Genomic DNA, 14,830 nt, shown 5'->3' on the forward strand with positions numbered 1-14,830 from the left:
AGGAACTCCCCGAATGTGTGTGACTGGGTGGTAGAGGGAGGGTTGTAGGTGAGTGATAATAATAGCTAATATTTTTTATAATTTATCCCATTTAATCCTCAAACTCTGTAAGAAAACACAGCCTTAAATGAATTAAATAACTCGCCCTTGGAATTTCAGATCCAACAAGAGCAAGTTACTTAGGGGCTTACTTTGGTACTTACAAAAGTCACTCACACAAATGGGTGTTTACATAAAATTGGCCCCAGGAAACCACCATGAGAACTGAACTGGAAAAACTCAACAAATCGTCAGCCCTTAGTAGAAAGGAAGGGGGACTAATATTTATTGAGTATACAAGAGCTATGCTAATTACTTTCCCTACGTTTATCTCATTTTCTCTTCACACCAATCAGGTGACTATCTCTACTTTACAGACAAGAAAAGTGAGGTTCCAAGAGATTAAGAACCAGCTGTAGCTAGTAAAATGGGAGTGCTGATCTCAAATCCAGCTGGGAGTCCACAGCCTGTCCTCCTTGCTACACCAATGAGGAGTGGAGATTAAAAGTAAATCTCAATGTAATTTCCTTTCATTCTTCATAGCTTACGTTGTGATTACTATTTAAAGTGTGTGCAATGTTGACAATTCAGAACATGTAAATGCAGATTTTGACATTTTAGACTGAAGAAACAGGCAGCCTTGGGTTAGTTCCACTATATATTAAATGATAATCTATGAAGACAGCAGTTTTGAAAGGTATCCAGGCAAATAAGTTGTACTTCTGGCTGAAGTCAGACAGGTAGATGAAACTTCGATGACTTAATTCCCCCAACTGTTAAAGGTATAAGCAGACCAGAACCCTGAGTTGGAGAGAGGCTGCCAGAACACTTATTAGGAGCAGTAAAGCGCAGGGCCATAATTTCAACAGGTGATCTTGCCTCTCCAGCTAATTGTTTTCCAAGGTTTCTCGGCTCAGAACCATTCAGCATTCTTTTCACTTGGGAAATGTGCGTGCTCCTTAGGATATTTTCCAGGCTGCAGCCACCCCTGTCCTCTAGTCACGGCAGTATTTTTGCTCAAAGAGCTGTCGATTAGATTTAAGAGCCGCCCCTGCTCCACAATGCGCTGTCTTGCTGATCTTCAGAGAGTGCTGTGGTGTCGCCCTCTGATTTATGGAGAGGGCAGCTCAAACCCAGCCCAGGGCTTTATTAAAGCAGCTTTTAGTCATATTATACCTTCCCAGCTCTGAGGCTTCCAACAGTTCCACCACCTAGGAGTCGAATCCCTTTGATAAGTAGCATTCTGGGTGATTGGAAAGTGGGGGCTGTGCCTCGTACCCTCCCACCATCTTGCCTCCCAACCCCCTAGGTGTGAAATGGTGGGGCAGGGAGGGGGTGATGGAGACTCAGGCGCAGGCCTGCTCTCCAGGTGGCTTTTCAATTTTCATTTTTTTTTCCTGACCCTCTCTTGACCTTCTCCATGTGACAGTGTTTGCCCTGGAGCTGTGCCTCTTCACAGTGATTTTTTTTTTCCATCCAGGCTTTAAAGGGGGAGCCTCTGAGAGGTGTGGCCACACACACCCACTTTCAAAGGCACCTGCCCTCTGGGCTGTGCCTTTGAGTATCTGCAATATCAAGCTACAGGATGCAGGGCCCTTGCAGAAGACACATTCCATCAGCAGCATTTGCATATCTGCAGGTGAACTGTCTTGCAGGTTTGGAGTGTGCAAAGTCAGGCTTTGTCCCATAACATGGATCTTTGCTTCTGTTGATGTATCACCCCCTGCCGCAACACACAAACCAGGCTCTTGCCAAGTAAGGCCAGAGATGGGGAAACTTGTGTATTCTTGACAATTGAAAATTGTGTATTCTATTCAGAGGCAATGAGGTCCTCCCCAGGGACCTGCATCAGGACCTCTCAGGCTTGCCTTCCTTAGGAGTGAATCCTACATCATGTCCCTGCCCCAGCAAACTCATTGGAGCAGTGTTGATAAGCAGAGTCATGCTGGGTCAAGGTTGGGAAATAACTGGCAGGGGCACCCTCCTCCCCCAGTTCTCCATGGGGGATGAGCCACCACAGGCCGTGTGGAGGATGGGTTACTGTGGCTCTGGCGTTGACAGACTGGGTGACCCTTAACCTGGCCATTTCTTAACCTCACCCACCTGTCTTTAAAGTGGTGGTTGTGCTGACTTCACAGGGTGATGGGAAGACTGCATGAAGCATTTAGTACAGTAGTTGATGGAGGCTCTGGGTTATTTACCATCATTAGTCCTTACTTCCACAAAGAATCTGGTTTTAGGTGGTACTTAAGTAGCACATAATCACCATGAGAAAGCTATTTCCTTTCTGATCCTCAGCTTTGGTCAACAAGAAAAACTTGATCAGGTGCTAGGATGTCTTCAACATCCCCCTAAAACTTGCTAATCTATTATACTCACAGACAGCAGGCCTCAGCTTGAATTTCTGCAGGCTCTAACTGGAATTCCGTAACATTGATTTGCTTTCATTATATTAATTGTATGATTGTCTCCTATTTAGGAAAAAAATGATCCTGAGTTTTTTCACTTACAGTAGTAAAGAAGGTTTTGTGAAAATTATTAATATTTAGGTAAATATGAAGTAACAGATGGTACAGCTAGATATAGTAACAATCATGGTGTGGTAGGAAAATGAAGTGTAGAAATGCTGTGCTACACCATGGAGAGGTGCCCCAGGGGCCTCTGAAGCTTCTAGAAAGTGGAGTGACTCCTGGAGGATGCCAGCTATTTGGCTGAACTTTGGGACTCCAGGGTAAGCTAGAGGGGAATGCCATGAGGCCAGGATGTTCTGAGAGAGAGACTGTCTCAGAAACTGAGGAGTTTTTCCCCAAGGGAGATCTTGCCTGGCTCCCACCCCTTCTTGCTCCCAACTGGATTTTCACCACCTGCCCATAGGCCCTTTTCTTACTCTCACCCCCCAAGCCGTGGGTGGCTGCAGGAGCACTGGCTGATTCTCCTGGAAAAGCCAGAGACAAACCAGGCTGCACCCAAGTATGTAAAGCAGTGATCTCCAACATTTTTGGCACCAGGGACCGGTTTCATGGAAGACAATTTTTCCGTGGACTGGCGTTGGGGGGGAATGATGATGATGGTTTGGGATAAAACTGTTCCACCTCAGCTCATTAAGCATTAGTTAGGTTCTCATGAGAAGCATGTAACCTAGATCTTTCTCATGCACAGTTTATAATAGGGTTTTCTCTCCTACCAGAGTCTAATGCCGGTGCTGATCTGACAGGAGGTGGAGCTCAGGCGGTAATGCTTGCTTGCCCTCCATCACCACCTGCTGTGCAGCCTGGTTCCTAACAGGCCACAGACCGGTTCTGTTCTGTGGCCCAGGGGTTGGGGACCTCTGACATAGAGGATTAAATGGATACTTTCTTCTCCCCAAAGCCTGAGCATTAAAGCAGGCCTCAAAGTTCTTCTGTCCTACTGCCTTTCAAACATGCTTGGACATTGGCTCATACTAAGGCATGCAGTTCACATCTCGACCTATTACAAAGGTACATTTATGCATAAAAAAGTTTCACAAAATGATACTAACTTAGATATAATTCTTTATTGTATGCATTTTTATTCTGGTCAAGATCCCGTTAAATGGTTTTGTGACCCGTATGAATTGCAGTCTACAATTAGAAAAAATTTGACCTCATTCAGTTTCTTCATTTCAGAGATGAAGAAAGTAAGACCCAGAAAATGACATGAATTGCAAAAAGTCACCCAGTTAGCCAGCCTCATAGCTAAGACTACAGCCCTGGCCTTGGGACTCCAAACAAAAGGCTCTTTCCCCTATACTACATTATGAAAGGAAGAATCCATACCAGGTATTCCTGAAATTGAGGAAAGGCCATTTAAAAATAATGTGGCTCCAGTTATTGATTAAAGAGAAAAACTGCAAAAGACAGAAACATAGCCAGAGGTCTGAAGAGCTAGTCATTTTTGTCAGGAAGTAAAATTCCACCTGGTAATTAGTTGAGGTTCACTAGAATCCTAAAGCCTGAAAAAGGTCCAACGATGCTGAATCCTACCTCAATAAACACACATGAAATTGAATTGTATCCACTCAATGAGCCTGAGTCTCATGTTGTTGGAAAAACAGCCTAGCCCCTTCTGGCCTACAGTCTTCTATAAAGAGAGGACAACTCCCTGAAGTTAAAGCCCGTAAGGCAGGGGTCCCTAACCCATGGGCCACAGACCACCCGTCTGTGGCCTGTTGAGAACCAGGCTGCACAGCTGGAGGTGAGTGGTGGGTGAGCGGGTGAAGTGTCATCTGTATTTACAGCTGCTCCCCATCATTCATATTACTGCCTGAGCTCTGCCTCCTGTCAGATCAGTGTCAGCATTTAGCTTCTCATAGGAGCCTGAACCCAATTGTGAACTGCACACACGAGGGATCTAGGTTGCACCCTCCTTATGAGAATCTAATGCCTGATGATCTGTCACTGTCTCCCATCACCCCAAGATGGGACCACCTAGTTGCTGGAAAACAAGCTGAGGGCTCCCATTGATTCTACATTATGATGAGTCATATAATTATATCATTATATATTCCAATAACAGAAATAAAGTGCACAATAAATGTGATGTGCTTGAATCATCCCCAAACATCCACCCCTCTGGACTGTGGAAAAGTTGTCTTCCATGAAACCAGCCCCTGGTGCCAAAAATGTCAGGGACCCACTGCCTTAAGGAGTACTGTAAAAGTTCTTGTCTTTTCAATCCCAGCCTTCTCCCTCTCTCTCTTTTTTTTTTTTCCTTGATGAGAGCCTCTCTTAGTTTCACCATCAGCTTCCAAGGTATCTGTCTTCATTTTCCAAGGCTGCCATAACAAACTACCATAATCTAAGTAGCTTAAAACAACATAAATTGATTCTCTCACAGTACTGGAGTCCACAGGTCCAAAATCAAAGTCTCAGTGGCTTTGGTTCCTTCTGGAGGCTCCTAGGGAGAACCTGTCTCATGGATCTCTCCTAGCTTCTGGTGGTTGCCAGCAGTTCTTAATGTTCCTTGGCTTATACATGCATCACTCCAATCTCTCTCTCCATTGTCATATGGTGTTGTTCTATCTGCATGTCTCTCTGTCCGAATTTTTCTCCTCTTGTAAGAATATTAAGCATTGGATTGGGGCCTCTCCTAATCTAGTACAAGCTCATTTTAAGTTGATTACATTTGCAAAGCCCCTATCTCCAAATAAGATCACATGCACAGGCACCAAGCAGGTTAGGACCTGAGCTTCTCTTTTGTGTAGACACAATTCAACCCACAACACAGCTAATGTCCAGACGTCGCCCCTATCTCTGCACCTCTCAGCAGCCCCCACCCATCAAAATCGTGTGCAGCTTTGCCCAGTGTGCACCTAAGACTCACGTACACTGAATTCCTGATAACTGACTGCGCAAACCCTGCTAGTGCCTTCCTGTATTCCTTTTCTTCCCTCTTCTTTTCTGAAAACATTACAATTTTGTTGGTGGACTGGGGAAAAGTAATCAAGGGATGGGAACAATGTGCGTCTGTTCTTCCAGATCCCTCATTATGTGAAAACAAAATACTTTTTTTTCCCAGACTCTCCTTCTGCACAGGAAAGGCCTGGCTCACTGTTCTAGCCAATGAGAAATGAGTAGAAATGGCGGGAGACTTCCAGGAACTGTCTGATACATGTAGCACACGTGCCTCCTTCTCCCTTACCTCTCCTTGCTCTTTCCTGCCTGGAACCCAGATGTGATCACTAGAAGCACAGCAGCCCTCTTGCAACCAGGAGATGATAAGCATGAAGATATGAGGCCAAAACCCCACATGTTAATGATAATAAAGCAACAATCATATTCAAAAGAGCCAACAGTTATTGGGCATTTAATATGCACCAGGCATGATTCTCACACATTAAGAGTATTAACTCACTCCATCAATAGTATTAGCTGAGCATGTTATTATCCCCATTTCTAGAGGATGAAACCTGTATGACCCCAGGCAACGGGCTGCAGGGTTCATAGGTCCTGCTGGCAGCATTGAGCTGCTATATAGCTCCTTTTTATTTTAAAATAATAAACCAGCATTGCTTAAGATTTCCATTACTTGTAGCTGATTTCATTCTTGGCTGACACACTGATATTACCTCATAGGGTCATCAAAAGGATTAAATGAGGAAATATGTGTCTGTGGATGAAGGAAAACAATAACAATCAGTTAATAGTGGGTAAAACACCATAAGTTCTCAATAAATAATTGACTTTAATGTTTAACCTCTCTAAGAAGCAACATAATTGCATCAATCATGTAGTAGGCAGAATAATGGCCTCCCAAAAATTTCCTCATCATAATCCTAGAAACCTGTACATATGTTACATAGCACAAAGGGCTTGGTAGATGTGATTAAGGTTAAGGGCTTTGAGATGGGGGATTACTTTGGATTGTCTGGTTGGACCCACTCTAATCGCATGAGTCCTTAAAGCAGAGAACCTTTGCTGATTGCAGTGAGAGAGATTCAGTGGCAGAGGTTTGGGGAGATGGCAGCATGAGAAAGATTCAGTGCTCTGTTGCTGTTCTGAGCTCTAGGAGGCTACATGCTACGTGCTCTAGGCTGCTACGGAGGAGAAGCCCCTAGCAGCAGGCAACCAGCAAGGAAATGGAGATCTCAATCCTATAGCCCCATGGAATTGAATTCTGCCAACACCTGATTGAGCAAGAAAATGGATTCTTCCCTAGAGCCCATGAAGAGGAACACAGCCCTGCCAGCACCTTGAGTTCATGAGACCCAGGCTGGACTTCTGACCTACAGAACTGTGAGATAATCAATTTGTGTTGTTTAAGCCATTGTTTGTGGTCATTTGTTACAGCAGCAATAGAAAACTGATACAAGTAATAACGGGATTTCAGACGTAGTCCAGAGAGTTAGCCTAGGGGCTTTAAAGATGAAACTGAGTAGCTGCATATGAAGGTCACCAAGAGTCCCACCCTCTCGTGGAATCATGAAGATGTTCAGTGCCTCGTTTTCTCACCCTATGGTGTAAACTTATTCTGGTGTAGTATGCAGGGTTCACCTGGTAAGCGACTCAAGGGGCACCATTCACATAGCCTCAGGGGTGCCATTCATGAAGAATAGAATGTGAACAGTGCCCCCCAACAGTAGTGCAATGCAAAGCCTGCTAGTCAGAGGGGTCATGTGGGATCATAGCGAGAATATTGGCTGGAGCTTGGAGAGCCAGGGATAAGCAGGGCAAATGTCTGCATTGGTATTGTACAGCCAACCTCTCTGAAAAGCACCTGGCTTTCAGTCCAGTGATTTTGGTATTTGATAATGAGTGCAAAATGCCATTCTAATGTCAAAAACTCCATTTAAAAAAAGAACAAAAACGAAAGCTTCGTGGGTTTCCCTCTCTCAGCTGAACCTCGACAGTCAGATAAGCCAGGTCAATGCAGACTTTGTGTGGCCCAGTTACTCTCTCTATCAAGGCTAATGAGCACATTCTTTTTCTGCAAGCCAGTCAGGTTTAATCCAAAGGTTAAATTGAGGACAAAGTTGACTCTTAGGTGACAAGGGTCTGTAGTTTGAATCAAAATTTGGTGAAAGAAATATTCTAGATCTTGAGAAACACCTGTCCGTTTTTAATATTCTTCCTGGGAAAGGTGTATTCTCCTAATTAGAGATTTAGCAATGCACTGAAGCCCACTACCTATAGAGATCCAGATTACAGGGCTGGTTTGTCAAACACGGTTACATCTGCTGACAAGAAACCAGTTATGTAAAGATGTGAGAAATGGAAATTCTGCACCGATTTTCCAGAACAAAATCTGCCTCTAAAAAGGTGTAACTTCATGCACAATATGCTTCATTGTTTGAATAACAAAATAAGATATGCAAAAAAAAAAAAAAAAGAAGAAGACTTCTCAAAGAGAGCCTGCATTCAGGTTGCAGTGAGTACAAGCGATGTGATGAATATTTCTGATGGTATATTTAAAACGTTTTGTGAGAAAATAATGCATTTTAGAAATGGAGTGAGATAATGCCAGAGACTTTGCTTTAGAGGCGATCAAATAAGTTTCCAGGCAGGTTTTCCTTTTTCTTATAGATTCCTGGAGGTAATGGCAAAAGCCACAATTAAAATTCATTAGATGAAAAGTAAACTTATATTACAATTGATGACATTCTCCTCTAAATTGTTAGCCCTATTAGGGAGACACCTATTGTCTGCCAAACTCTTATCTATGCTGTCTGCTTCTCTCTAAACAGTTCTCTTGCATTTTAATCTAGGGAATGTTCCTTCCATGTTAAATTTCGTTCATGCCCCACAAGTCACACAGGGCATTCCATGAGCTATCCTGAGATGCTTCTCAACTTTTCAAAACAGGATGCTGAGGTTGCAAGGAAATTCTTCTGTTCCAAGCTTCAAGTTTAGAAAAATTACTTAAAGATGACAGGAAAAGGATTTCTATGTGCCCACTTACTGAGACAATTCGTTCAGCTGGAAAGAATCCCTGTGAGCTTTCCTTAGAGCCCATGGAAGAGCCAACTGCAAACCTTCTCTTTGGCTTCAAGGCAATTTAAGAACAGCAGAGGCTGTGGTGAATTTCTGTCTCTGCAAAGGAAGCAGAAACAAGAGATTCACCACTGTGCTGTTCACATGCTGTTCTCTTACAGTCAGGCCTCTTCCTGTCATACCTAGCCTTAGATTAGATTGTGAGGAGAATAGAAAGTGGTCAGACTTCATCTCATCAAGGCAGTGGCCCCTTCTGCTACGGACGGAATGTCTGTGCCTCCACCAGTTTCTATGTTGAAGCCCTAACCCCCAGTGTGATGGTATTTGGAGGTGGAGCCTTTGGGAGGTGATTAAGTTTTGGTGAGATCATAAGCATGGGACCTGCATGATAGGATTAGTGTCTTCATGAAAAAAGAAAGACCAGAACACACACACATACTCACACTCTCTCTCTGCCCCTCTCCCTCCCCTCCCTCCTCCCCCCCACCCCCCTTTACCAAATGAGGACACAGTGAGATGGTGGGCATCTGTAAGCCAGGAAGAGACCCTCACCAGGAACCTGACCTGCCAACACCCTGATCTTAGACTTCTCATCCTCCAGAACTAAGAGAAGGAACTGTCCATTGTGTGTCACCCAGTCTGTGGCATTTTGTGATAGCAGCCCAAGCTGACTAAGACACCCCCTCATCCATAAAATGTGGCATGATCGTTTCTTCTTTAGGAATTACCCCATCTATGGTCATTTCTTTTGAATGCTCATGCTATGACAATCTGTAAAGTGATGGAGGGTGTTTCACAGCTTGGCAAACCAAAATTCTGTGGGTCAGAATTTTTCTCCAAAACATAGAGCTGACACACACATACACACACACACACACACACACACACACACACACACTGCATCATTCAGCTTGGTAAGCCCTAAACTAACCTGTTCTCCTTATGGAAAAGCCAATTTCAGGCCATCCCAAGATGAGGTAGGTGATGCCAAGCTTGTCCTCTCTCCACCCAGAGCTGCAGGTCAGGAAACAGAACAGAAAGACTCCTCTCACCTTCACCTTCTGGCTTCTCCCCTCTCTGTAGTGGCTGAAAGAAAACTCTGTCACCTCAGCAGGTACCAGTAGGCAGAGCAAGACTGCCCTTCTCGTCTCGTCAGGCAAGGCTGAGTTGGAATCCTTGCACTACCACCAACTAGTTGTGTGACCTTGAGTGAATTATTGAAACTCTCTGAGACACAGTGTCCTCATTTACGAGGTGGTGGTACTAATTCCTGCCTCGCAGGCTGCTTAGGAAGATGAGTGAGATACCTGTGTAAACACACCCCGCACAGCACCCAGCCAGGTTCCTTCGCCCTGCCCCTTCCTCCCAGCCTCTCTCCACAATGAATTAGCAACTCCCAGAGGTAGGTGTGTCATCTCCTCTGGCATCACCAAAGTTCACTCTTCCCCAAGCTCCATCTGAGTGGGTCAGACTTAGAGGCTGTGTTTCAGGAGTTCACGGTGGCAGATCTAGAAAGCCTCAGGAGCCAGCCTCCCCTGAGGGAGAACCTAAGATTGCCTGGTAGGAGGACTAATGGTCTCCAATGTCCCAAGATTTAGCTCTGGGGAAAGTGATATGAACCCATAGTAAACTAAAGGGAACAAAAGTTGATCAAATGAACCAACAACAACAACAAAACCCCAGAAGCTTGTTTTTTTTTCTATCTTCAGAGAACAGGAAGGTGAATATGGGTGAATCATTCCTGCAAATCAGAGCTTAAAGAGAGTACTTTGTTTTCTCCCCACTGAGGCTGTTGAGAAGTTTGGGCCCTTGGTGTCAGCTTCAACTAGAAATGAACTTGATTTATAATCTATTCATAACCCAGCTCTAAATCTGTTCCCCTCAGAACTTCTAGCAATAAAAAATAATAATAATTATAATAAGAAAAACCAGGGAGGGAAGGGCAAAGCAATTCAACTTATTTCATTATCTTGGATTTTATACTTCTTGTTTGCTAGCTTGATAAGGGATGCTACAATCTTTTATATCAATCTTTTGTGATATATTTTTTATTGCACTAGATGGTAGGGGAATTGCCCCAAAATTAATAAAGACCATATGCTGAATTTTGATTAGAGATCACTTTGGAATAATGATTGATCTGGCTTGGGAATGAGAATAGGCATCTTTTTTCCCTTTTTCTTTTTTAATCATATGCCTTTCAGAGTCCTTCTGGTCTCCTTTCCTTCCCCCACCCTTGCCTTTATGTGCAAAAGCAGGATAATGAAAAGGTGTTATAAATCTCTGGAGTATATATTTGTTACCAAAAATTGCATTGTAATCTGACCTATCAGCCCATCCAATGCTGTCTGGGAACAGTAATAACAGCATTTCATAACTGTGTCTGAATCTATCAGGGCAACTGATATATTATAGAATGAGATTGGTCCTCCAAGAATGTGATACGTGGCATTGGCAGGGACCCATTCCTCGAACCTCTAGGGAAAGTGGGAAAATTATTCTGCATAAAGAACAAACTTCCCTAGTTAGCATAACCTATCTCCAAGCCACGGAAAATCTCCTGCTTGCTGGCCCAATCCTTCTAGGAGGTTGTTTTCAACATTTGACAATGTTTTTCTTCAACAACAAGAATAATTGAAGCCTAGTAACAGCCAAGGTAGCCCGTCTTTGAAAATGCTCCCCTTTATGACCTACTTCAGAGTTGCTCCAGGAGCACATAAAAATTACCTGGGAAACTGGTTAAAACGAATGATTCCTGGGCCTGTCTCCAAAGATGCACATTCACTAGGTCTGGAGTTGGGCCCAGGAATCTGCATTTTTAACATGTAGACTAGATGATTCTCATATACATGGTCTAAAGACCACCCATAAAGAGACACTAATGAGAATGTTCAAAATATCTTAGTTGTGTTTAAATCATTGTCTTTGGAATACAATATCACTAGGTTCAGATCCCAGCTTTGCCATGTGCCAGCTGTATGATCCTGGGCAATTTACTTAGCCACCCTAAGGCTCACGTTTCCTAACCTAGAGAATGAAGATAATAATACCTATATCTTATGGTTGTTATGAATATTAAATGAAATACTGTATAAACAATGTTTAGCACCGGGCCTCTTAATTATAAGCATTCCACATATAGGTATATTCCCAAGGTAAAATGCCTCAAGAAAGAGAGCCATCAAAAAGTTGAGCACTGTCTTATTAAGCTGGTTCTCTATAACAAAAACAATGGACAGTGGAAAGAAACTAAGAGGAATATTGGCTTCAACAAGAGGTAGAGATTTGGGAAAAGTGAAAATTAACAAATGATGTGCTAATAATGAGAGAATATGAAAAGGTTGTGGAGTTGAAAAGTGGCAGAGTAAGCAGAGAGATGTCCAAATTTCACAGCTATTCTCAGTTGTCCTCTGGATCATTCTATCATGTTAGGTGGAATATAATTTAGTCATTACTTGGAGATGAAGTATGATTTAAGGAGATGTGTACGAATGCCAAGTGGACTGTGATAGCTTTCTGATGTGTCAGCTTCGCTAGGCTACAGCCCCCATTTGTTCAATCAAACACTAATGTAGGTGCTGCTGTGAAGGGATTTGGCCAATGTAATTAAACTCCCTAATCAGTTGACCTTAAGTTAGAGATTGTACTGGGGGGCCTGGATTAATCAGTTAGAAGGCTTTCAAGGCCTTCTAACTGATTAAGGAAGGCTGAGGCTTTCCTTGGAGAAAGAAGAGATTCTTGCTTGTGGACAGTAGCTTCAGCCTGTGCCTGTGGGGTTCTAGGCTGCCCATGAGCTTCCCTTCTTGATGGCCTTCTCTACAGACTTTAAACTTGCTTAGCCAGCCCAATTCATGTATATACAATCTATCTATTTAGCTATGTTTCTATCTCCTCCTGACTCTACTCAACAACTCTTTACCTGGTCCGTGTGATAGAAAGTAGATTCAGAGTAGAATTAAATTACATGACATATAAATAGGCTCCCTCTGTCTCAGCCCCGCTGCAGCCAATGTCATGCCCGTTATCTAACAGAAGAGATACTAAATGTGTCTCTGCAGAAGCATAGGGATGATGTTTAGAAGGATGTACTATCTTCACCTTTAAAGTGGTTAATTTTTAAAAATAGTCTTATAGAACAACAGCTGGGAATTCTGCGACAAGTACTAAAGAAATAACAATAGTGCCCTGGATTTTTAACACTGGATCTCAGTAATTCAAAGAGACTTGCAGATTTTCTCCTAATATAACTCTGGACATATCTCTGTGGGTGAGCTAAGGGCAGGCATCGTTAGTCTCATCTTAGAGATAAAGAAACTAACGTTAACAGGAAGGAAGAGCCATCCTCTGGGTGACTCAACAAGTCACCAGGGGAACTGAACAGAGCCTAGGAAGTTAATTCAAAACTCTCAAACCTTGTTTGTCACCTGGTGTGTGAAAGTAAAGTAAATGTAAAGTTTAAAAAACAATAAAAAAGTACTTAAGGAAGTAATGTTTAAAAAGAGAAGGTGCTCATGAACCATAGATTTTAAAAAGAAAAATGCAAGAGGATCTAATTACCATTGAAGAAATACAGCAGCTTAAAGAGAGTTTTTCAATGCACTGTGGAGTTAAAAAACAGTTACCATCTTACTACAATTATGCATCCATTTTTGTTTCTAAAATGCACGGGGAAAATATCTGGAATGGCATACATCAAAATCGTAAATTATAGGTGAATTTCATCTTGATTTTGCTTTTCTGTCTTTTCTCAATTTCTCTATTTTCTGTATTTTTTTAAGGTTTTTTTTTTAATGTTCTGCTTTCTTGTGGTGCTTATTACTCTATTGAGATTCAAAGAAAGAACCATGGGACCTGAGAACCTCATACTTTAACTACTTCCCTGAGCCCAAGTGTCAGTTGGCAAGCTTGATAGATGCCAATTGCCGGACTCCCCCCTCTCCCGCCTACCTCCAACCTCTTCTGATTGAAGAGGTCTGGGAAAAGCCACAGAATCTACATTTCTGACAAGTTCCCAAAGTGATTCTTTTTTTTTTTTTTTTTTTGAGATGGAGTCTTGCTCTGTTGCCCAGGCTGGAGTGCAATGGCACAATCTTGGCTCACTGTAACCTCCACCTTCTGGGTTCAAGGCATTCTCCTGCCTCAGCCTCCCTAACAGCTGGGATTACAGGCATGCACCACCATGCCCGGCTAATTTTGTATTTTTAGTAGAGATGGGGTTTCTCTATGTTGGTCGGGCTGGTCTTGAGCTCCCGATCTCAGGTGATCCGCCTGCCTTGGCCTCCCAAAGTGCTGGGATTACAGGTGTGAGCCACTGTGCCCGGCCTTAAATATTTTTGATAGAGATGGGGTTTCACCATGTTGGCCAGGCTGGTCTCGAACTCCTGACCTCAAGTGATCCGCCTGTCTCAGCCTCCCAAAGTACTGGGATTATAGGCATGAGCCACTGCAACTGGCCCTAAAGTGATTCTTTTGCAGCCAGTCCAAGGGCAGCACTTTGGGAAGCACAGTGACATGAACCACTCCTTATTGAGAAGAAAGCTCCCCAATGTACTGGCCATCATGGTAAGTGTGGGAAAACTGAGTGTCACCCTCCTATGCCTCCAGATAACGAAAAGCCTTTTTAACTCTTCTGCCTCACTTCTGCATCTCTACATTTGTGCCAAGCACATTTGCTGCCCAAAATACAACCACAACCAGCAGCAGCAATATCACCTGGGAGCTAGACATGCAGACTCTCAGATCCCACCCCAGACTGACTGGGTGACAACCTACACTGTAACAGGATTCAGAAGCACTAGACTGGAAGACCTGCAGGTACCAGAAACAACCAGAAAGCAATCCCCAGTTACACACTCCCCAGACAGCCCCCTCTCAGGATGCCCTGTGGACAGATTCTCAGTGGGCACCTCCAGTGCTCTTTGACCACCAATGGCAAGTCTGCAGGAGCCTATCCCTTGCTCTGGGGTTTGAGGGCCAGGTCTAGGACACCCTTCCTGTGTTGGAGATGTCTGTTGTCTTTTTCTCAGGACAGCCGACTTCCTCCAGTGACCTCCCTTACCCAGGGACCCAGGGCCAAAGAACACCTTTCAAAGCACTGCCCTGTGACTGAGCAGAGGGTGGGCTCAGCCCATCCATTTCCCAAGCCCCTCCCTTTCTCCTACATCCTGAAAAAATTCAGACCGTTTAAGTCATCCTTATCATCATGTTAATAAATGTGGCAGTGTGACGGCCTAAACACAGGAAAAGACCAAGACAAAAAGGAAAAACAAAAACCAACAAAACACTCACACACACACACACACACACACACACACACACACCCATCAATCTTTGCAAAGCCA

Source organism: Pan paniscus, chromosome 13, assembly GCF_029289425.2.
Source record: "Pan paniscus chromosome 13, NHGRI_mPanPan1-v2.0_pri, whole genome shotgun sequence".
In the NCBI taxonomy this organism is placed as follows: Eukaryota; Metazoa; Chordata; class Mammalia; order Primates; family Hominidae; genus Pan; species Pan paniscus.